The sequence below is a fragment of the Mustela lutreola genome, chromosome 1 (assembly GCF_030435805.1).
Source record: "Mustela lutreola isolate mMusLut2 chromosome 1, mMusLut2.pri, whole genome shotgun sequence".
Taxonomy (NCBI): domain Eukaryota; kingdom Metazoa; phylum Chordata; class Mammalia; order Carnivora; family Mustelidae; genus Mustela; species Mustela lutreola.
This window is the reverse complement of record NC_081290.1, coordinates 105051964-105060589: the sequence shown is the minus strand read 5'-3', so window position 1 is coordinate 105060589 and position 8626 is coordinate 105051964. Positions and strand designations below refer to the sequence as shown.

The 8626-nt window shown below is 36.9% G+C and overlaps 1 pseudogene; it reads left to right on the top strand.

Moving 5' to 3' along the window:
• Window positions 1-2542: 2542 nt before the first annotated feature.
• LOC131819602 (heterogeneous nuclear ribonucleoprotein A1-like) lies at window positions 2543-3713 on the top strand (annotated as a pseudogene).
• The last annotated feature ends 4913 nt before the right edge of the window (window positions 3714-8626 follow it).

Here is an 8626-nt window from a genome sequence, read left to right as displayed (position 1 = left end):
TGGCTCAGGTCATGATCCCAAGGTCCTGGGATCGAGCCCCGCATCAGGCTCTCTGCTCTGCGGAGAGCCTGCTTCCTCCTCTCTCTCTGCCTACTTGTGATCTCTGTCTGTCAAATAAATAAAATCTTTAAAAAATATATTATTAAGAAAAAAAAAAAAAAAAAAAGAAAGCACTGATATAGAAGCACTTCCAGTATATCAGACCAAGGACTTCTAAAAGTCTGCTCTTTTTTTTTCTTTTATCTTTTTTTAATTTTTTATTTTTTATAAACATATATATATATTAATTTTTTATTTTTTATAAACATATATTTTTATCCCCAGGGGTACAGGTCTGTGAATCGCCAGGTTTACACACTTCACAGCACTCACCAAAGCACATACCCTCCCCAATGTCCATAACCCCACCCCCCGTTTTCCCATCCCCCCTCCCCCCAGCAACCCTCAGAAAATCTGCTCTTTGATAAAAGCAATGTTAATGTAGCAAAATTTGTTAAACTTTTCCGGAACTCTAGAAATTAGCCAAGGGCCTGAAAAATTCAAAGGCCATTTATTCAAGAAAAAAGGCTGAATATCATAAAGAACCTTCCTCTCTTCTTTAGGATTGGCAAAGAGGGAGCAGGAAATGTCAGGACATTTGCTAAGGACTCTGGGGTTGCAGAATAAATAACAGAAGCATTGACAAATTGGTAGAACACTGCCTTTCAAAAAGTAAACAGTGTGATAGAAAGTCCTTTGAAAAGGTAATATCAGATTTTAGCTTTATATTTTATAGAGTATAACTACATGAGTTCCAATGTTAGATATTTTTAGAAAGGCTAAATTATATTTAGACACCAAAACCATTGCTTATGATTTTTAAATTAATTATCTATATCAAATATTTTGTCTACATAAAGCCATGATATGTAATAATGGTTATAATAATGGCTTTAGGTAACTAAGATACTTAATTATCAATTTATAAACTCACTTATATTAACCACATGACAAACTATTTTGTCCTCAGGCAAAACAATAAAATATTTACTGAAAAAATCTTTTTTAGAACAAATAATTGTTTATTGGATATATTGCTGTTTTGCCAGTTTTTATCCAGTAGATAGTCTAGCTTAGAAGCTACAACTTAATCCTATTTGTTACCACAAGAAACAGCCTGATTTGGAGAGCAAGGACCTAATTATTGTTATTATGTTTACTTTAAAATAGCTTCCTACGGGTTTGCAATTCAGATCAATTACTTAAATTCTGAAGGACATAAATAGGATAGAGTCTTGATTATGCTTGCTTTCTGAAGTTCTTATTGTTAAAATTCTAAAAAGCTGGAGGAGGGTGGGCTCAATATATTGAATTTGTAACACATTATGCTCTAGGAGATACGGACTTGGAATTAAAAATAAAAAATAAAAAACTCAACTTGACATTTCTAAACTTTATTAAATTGTCTATCAGTCAGCACATCCTTTAGAACAGAACATTTTCATTGAATATGGCAAACTATTTTGGTTTGGCATTTAGAACTCAATTACTTCGTAAGGACATTTATCTATAGTTTACTGATTCATTTGTATTTTGTACCCAAAGATACCATGGCCACGGCTTAAGATATTAAAAGATATCATGGCTTAAAAAAATGAACTCCAGGGGTGCCTGGGTGGCTCAGTTGGTTAAAGCCTCTGCCTTTGGTTCAGGTCAAGATTCCAGTGTCCTGGGATCGAGCCCCACATCAAGCTCTCTGCTCCGTGGAAAGCCTGCTTCCTCCTCTCTCTTTGCCTGCCTCTCTGCCTACTTGTGATCTCTGTCTGTCAAATAAATAAATAAAATCTTAAAAAAAAAATGAACTCCATCCCTACTCTGTGTTGTTTATTACATGCTCCTTATCATTGAACTTACAATTCTGAAATAACTTTTTTGAAATTAGTTTTTCTTTAGAAATATAGTAAAGTACTAATGTATGTAATTCAAAAATTAAGTTAGTGACACTGTGAGAACTCTCTTTTAGTGCCCACTCACATTTAGGTAGTATTCAAGTGGTATTCAAATATTCAAAAAGTATTCACTCTTAGGAAAATAGCCATTTAGTTCTATTGCTCTATCAATAATTGGGTTAGTTATGTCATTATTTCCATAACAAGAGGTACTAATAAAATCAAGGGTTGTGTTGAATGTCCAGGGAATATATGGTTATGAACATTTTCTTCATCTCAGATCTCTTGAACAAGTTGGCCTTCTGAGCATTATAACATTTTACTTTTGATTCTCTTTGAAAGCAGTCCAAAATTTTTATGGTCATTCTTCTTCAGAAGTAAATAACACCATCACATAAACTAAAAGGAAACAAAATTTATGTCTGAATTGAAAAATAAACCAAAATAGACATTTTCCTTCTCCTGTGATGTTTGTCAAATTCTGTTTCTCACAAACCTCCATAGATCACCTCACAACTCTGAGATCACCATCTAGGTCAAAATCAAGAGTCAGGCTTTCTGCCCGTGGACGCCGCTGAGTAAGCATCATTAAATTCTCCCCTTCCACCGCCGTCATGTCTAAGTCAGAGTCTCCCAAAGAGCCTGAATAGCTGCGGAAGCTCTTCATCGGAGGTCTGAGCTTTGAAACAACCAATGAGATTCTGAGGAGCCATTTTGAGCAATGGGGAACACTTAACGGACTGTGTGGTAATGAGAGATCCGAACACCAAGCGCTCCAGAGGCTTTGGGTTTGTCACATATGCCACTGTGGAGGAGGTGGATGCAGCCATGAATGCAAGGCCACACAAGGTGGATGGAAGAGTTGTGGAACTAAAGAGGGCTGTCTCAAGAGAAGATTCTCAAAGACCTGGTGCCCACTTAACTGTGAAAAAGATTTTTGTTGGTGGCATTAAAGAAGACACTGAAGAACATCATCTAGGAGATTATTTCGAACAGTATGGGAAAATCGAAGTAATTGAGATCATGACTGACCAAGGCAGTGGCAAAAAGAGGGGTTTTGCTTTTGTAACATTTGATGACCATGATTCTGTAGACAAGATTGTCATTCAAAAATACCATACTGTGAATGGCCACAACTGTGAAGTAAGGAAAGCGCTCTCTAAGCAAGAGATGGCTAGTGCTTCAACCAGCCAAAGAGGTCGAAGTGGTTCTGGAAACTTTGGTGGTGGTTGTGGAGGTGGTTTTGGTGGGAATGACCACTTTGGTCGCGGAGGAAACTTCAGTGGTTGAGGTGGCTTTGGTGGCAGTCGAGGTGGTGGTGGATATGGTGACAGTGGGGATGGCTATAATGGATTTGGTAATGATGGAAGCAACTTTGGAGGTGGCGGAAGCTATAATGATTTTGGCAATTACAACAATCAATCCTCAAATTTTGGACCCATGAAAGGAGGCAATTTTGGAGGCAGAAGCTCTGGCCCTTATGGTGGTGGAGGCCAATACTTCGCCAAACCACGAAACCAAGGTGGTTATGGTGGTTCCAGCAGCAGCAGCAGCTATGGCAGTGGCAGAAGGTTTTAATTACTGCCAGGAAACAAAGCTTAGCAGGAGAGGAGAGCCAGAGAAGTGACAGGGAAGCTATAGGTTACAACAGATTTGTGAACTCAGCCAAGCACAGTGGTGGCAGGGCCTAGCTGCTACAAAGAAGACATGTTTTAGACAATACTCATGTGTATGGGCAAAAAAAACTCAAGGACTGTATTTGTGACTAATTGTATAACAGGTTATTTTAGTTTCTGTTCTGTGGAAAGTATAAAGCATTCCAACAAAAGGTTTTAATGTAGATTTTTTTTTTTTTGCACCCATGCTGTTGATTGCTAAATGTAATAGTCTGATCATGATGCTGAATAAATGTGTCTTAAAAAAAAAAAAGTCAAGAGTCAGATGCTTTATCAATTGAACCATCCAGGTGCTCCCAGTCTTTTTGTTTTTTAATTAAGAAAAGATTGTTTAAATGTTTTTCTCTCTTAATTTTTCAAAATTAAAAGTGGTCTGAGTAAAATGATATATAGAGAAATCTAGAGAGAAGGATACATGAAGAAATTATTTCCTTCTTCAATTTCCAAAGAAAATGTGAGAATGAAAACAAAGGAGAGACACAGTTACACAGTTGTGTTCTGTTTTTCCCCAGCCTGGGCCTTGCCTTGATTGAGGGATATATAATATAAGTGATAGTAACAGAGGGAAGGAACAGACCCACTTTGCCAGTTTTAGTCCCTGTTTGGGCCTGTTTGTGAGGCTCCTCACTGGCTTTCCTGTTCCAACTGGCAAGCAGCGACCTCTGAATTTGGTAGAGCAGCACGAGTTGAGCGGCCAGAGGGCTATAACAAAGTTGAGTCCAATATTTCATTTCCGTTCACTTTGGAAATCCATATATCCATCTTTTGCTCTTCACTGGTCAGATTTTTCCATGACTATTTCTAGTATTTAGACCTCTACTGGTAATTACAAGTGACAGTTTACCTCCTAGTAAATGACCTATTCCCAGTAGACTGTGTCACTTTATGTCACAAATCCTTTCCATAGAAAACTCTAGCTCAAGTCCAAAGCCACCAGGGGACTCCCGCTTAATGGCCTACTTGTGTCATCTCCCCATCTTCCTGAGTATTTACTCACTACTGGTTGCCATAACTGTGAGGTCTTTAATTATCTGCTTGCCACACCAACGATGACAGAAGTAAAAAAAATATAAGGACTCATCTTTCTTAACTGCTTAGCTCGCTCCTTGCAAGCTACATTATTGTGCCTAAGTAAGTAAACACTTGTATAAGAAGCTGACTGAACCTTTGACCTCCTTTAGGAGGGTCACTTAAAATTGAGAGACTCACAAAATCCTTCAAAAATAGCACCTCTTTATTATCAAGTTATTTTCTTCTTTTTGTTGTTCTCCCAAAAACAAGAGTTATTGCTTAAAATAAATTCTTTATATAAATAACTTTTTAAAAACATTTTTTTTGTGTGTTAAACACTATACCAAATTCCTTGAACAAATAATCAGATTTAATCTTCACAATCATTTTTTGATATGTGGTGTTCTGTTTTAGGCATCATTTCTATTTGAAATATATGAATCTTTTTTCTTGAGAAGTGTGAGATTTTTGACTGAAGCTCTTGATTACATATTCATTTTAGCTCTCATTCCTGCCAGTATATATGTATAAAGATAAAAAAATTACCCTACTATTCCTTGAGGAAAGGGACTTTTGTTAACATCACTGTGAGCCTCCATCAGCTGGTTCCAGCTTGTCTCACAGTTGATGAACCGACTTAAATTTAATCTTGCAAAAAGCAAAGAAAAATGTTTTAAAGATTTTCATTAAGAAGTATATTTTCTTGGGGCGCCTGGGTGGCTCAGTGGGTTAAGCCGCTGCCTTCGGCTCAGGTCATGATCTCAGGATCCTGGGATCTAGTCCCGCATCGGGATCTCTGCTCAGCAGGGAGCCTGCTTCCCTCTCTCTCTCTCTGCTTGCCTATCTGTCTACTGTGAACTCTCTCTGTCAAATAAATAAATAAAAACTTTAAAAAAAGTATATTTTCTTAAAAGATAGAATGAAATAATAACACTTTATAAATGGTGGAAAATAACTGAATTGCCTACCTCATTTGGAGGAAGATTCTTATGATGTAGCACATTTTGCCTGTGGAAAATTGCATTATATTAAGAGTTAAGTTTCAAATTTCCATTATCAAATATGTCATTTGCTTTAAAATACAATTTATATTTAAAATACAATTTGTCAAAAATTTAGTACTTATTTTTGTTAGGTTTACTGAAATCAAGTGAGTGTTTTATATATATATATATATATATATACACACATATATATGTGTGTATATATATATATATATGTGTGTGTGTATATATATATATATATATACACACATACACACATATATAGACATTGGAATTGACGTGGAATCCAGGAAGATAAAGGTTAGCAATTATTTGAATAATTTATATCTCAGTGATGGGTGATTTTATGTCCTACATATTCTTAGAGACTATTTAGTATAATAATATGTAGGTATTTGTTTAAACCAAAAGATACTTTTTATACTCCACAGACTTCATATGAATATTTTCCAGAGGGGCAGCTGGATGTTGGCAAATACACATGGACTTTGATCAATCACACACATTAGTAAAGGTGGTGATAATACATTTCCAAATTTTTAGGCCTTGGAAACTGATAGAATTTTCATTTTTTTTATTTGTTTATAAACACTTGGAATTTTATTTAAGAAAAAAATCACAACCATGAACATTGTTACAGTTAGAGGTCCTCTTGGTTCTCCACAATGATTCTCAGCATGCTCACAAGGGGTTCCCAATTGTTTAGTTTTAGTTAAACAACCATCTTTAAAGGAAGGGAAAAAAAAACTCGACATACTACCCTTTAACTTGTTTTAATGTTTCTTCACAAATGGTAAAAAATACTAAAGTACAGACAAGAAATAATCACAATGTTGTGGCTAACATTATAAATATGGAATTATAAATTTGAAACATTTTCTGGTTTAAAAAATAAATCTGGTAGTCAGTGCTGCTCTGTAGGGTCTCTTCGTCCAGGAGGGCTGGTCTCTTCATTCCTGACCATGCTCACCTTCATTCATTTTTCCAGGTCCTCCGCCCCCGTCACTTCACCATCCCATCTGTTCCGTCAAAGGTCCAGGGCTACCAGGGCCACCCTGTCCTTCTCCACCAAAGCTACCTCAATCCATGCCCCAGCCACAATGGAAGCCCCCTCTGTCTCCACCACAGCCCCCTCTTAACATCCCACTAGGACAACAGCAGTCCATGATGCTGTGTCTTTCATCCCGCATACCTCCAGGTCTGCCTCTGCCATGGTCACTGCTCAGGGGTTGAAAAGGTGGTGGAAGGAAGCCTTGAGGCTTCGGAGGCTTGCATTCTGGTTGCATTCTGTTCTCCAGGCTAAGTTCTGGTTTCCACACCCCGAAATGGGGCACTGCCAGTCTCCAGTTTGGTGCTGGACATTTCCTGTTCTGGGAACCACGGGGCCTTCTTGAGGGAAAGCCACCTCTGTCTCTTCCATGGCCTCCCATGCATATAGCTGACATCAGTGGGCTGTCCATAGGTTCCCAAACTTTGCTGCCCCTATGCCTGGGTGGTCTGTGCATATTTTTGAGTAGGTTGCATACACTGTATGAAAATTTTATCAGAAGCCTGCTGGACTGCCACTTGGCTGTAAGTACTGTAATCCATGGGCGCCATTTTCTCTACTTCTGTTAAAATTTTCATTTTGTTTTTTTATTTTCTTTTTTCTTTTATTTTCCTTTTTTTGGGGTAGTGTAATAATTTCATTCATTAAATTACATAAATTACAAGAAGATTAAGCAGAGACAAGAATATTGTATGAACTATTACAGACACATATAAATACATGAAAATATTATTTATAAATATTTATAAATATAAATAAAAAGTATTTCATAAATACATCAAAGTATTAAGTGCAAACATTGAACAAAGAACTTTCATGTAATAAAGGGTTTTAGTTTTCACATAGCTAAAAAGTTTTGATTTTGATATTTGAACTTGATCAAATTAATTATCCTGTGCTTTTTGGACATTATCTATTTATGATTCATTTATATACTTCCTTCCTTCCTTCTTCCCTTTGAACAGTAGGTAGTAAAAGTCATTGTAAAAGTGCAGGATCTTGAGCTCCACTGCCTGAGGTCCCCTCCCCTTTTTAAATTTCTTTTCAGTGTTTCAGAATTCATTGTTTATGCACCATACCCAGTGCTCCATGCAATACAGGCCCTCCATAATACCCACCACTGGCTCACCCAACGCCACCCCCCCCCAAAACCCTCAGTTTGTTTCTCAGAGTCCACAGTCTCTCATGGTTCATCTTCCTCTCGAGTTTCCCCCAACTCACTTCTCCTCTCCATCTCCCCAGGTCCTCCATGTTATTCCTTATGCTCCACAAATAAATGAAACATATGATAATTGACTTTCTCTGCTTGACTTATTTCCTTTAGCATAATCTCCTCCAGTCCCATCCATGTTGATATAAAAACAGGGTATTCATCCTTTCTGATGGAGGCATAATATTCCATTGTGTATATGGACCATACCTTTTTTATCCACTCATCCACTGAAGGGCATCTTGGTTCTTCCCACCGTTTGGTGACTGTGGCCATTGCTGCTATGAACACTGGGGTACAGATGGCCCTTCTTTTCACTACACCTGTATCTTTGGGGTAAATATCCAATAGTACTGCTTGAGGTTTTTATTATATCTCTAACACTTGTTAGGTTTGTGGCCTCAGGCAAGACAGACCACCTTGATATGCCTCAATTTCCCATTGCAAAATGGAGAAAATAATTCCTCCTCATAAATTTGTAAATGTTACTAAAGTATTAGAAAAATAATTAGTATTAGAGTAATAGAAAAATAATGTAAAGTATTAGAAAAATAATGTAAAATGTACCCCGTATTTTTTGATGTTCCAAATTTCACAAAACCTAATAATCTCCATCATTTTAAGAAATCAAGTTAGTGTTATGAGGCCCATGCTTTTAAAATAATTTTTCAGTTGAAGAAAAACACATTCAGAGAAATGCCCAAAGTACATAATATGCTCAGTTCAATGAATCATTATAAGCCAGATAT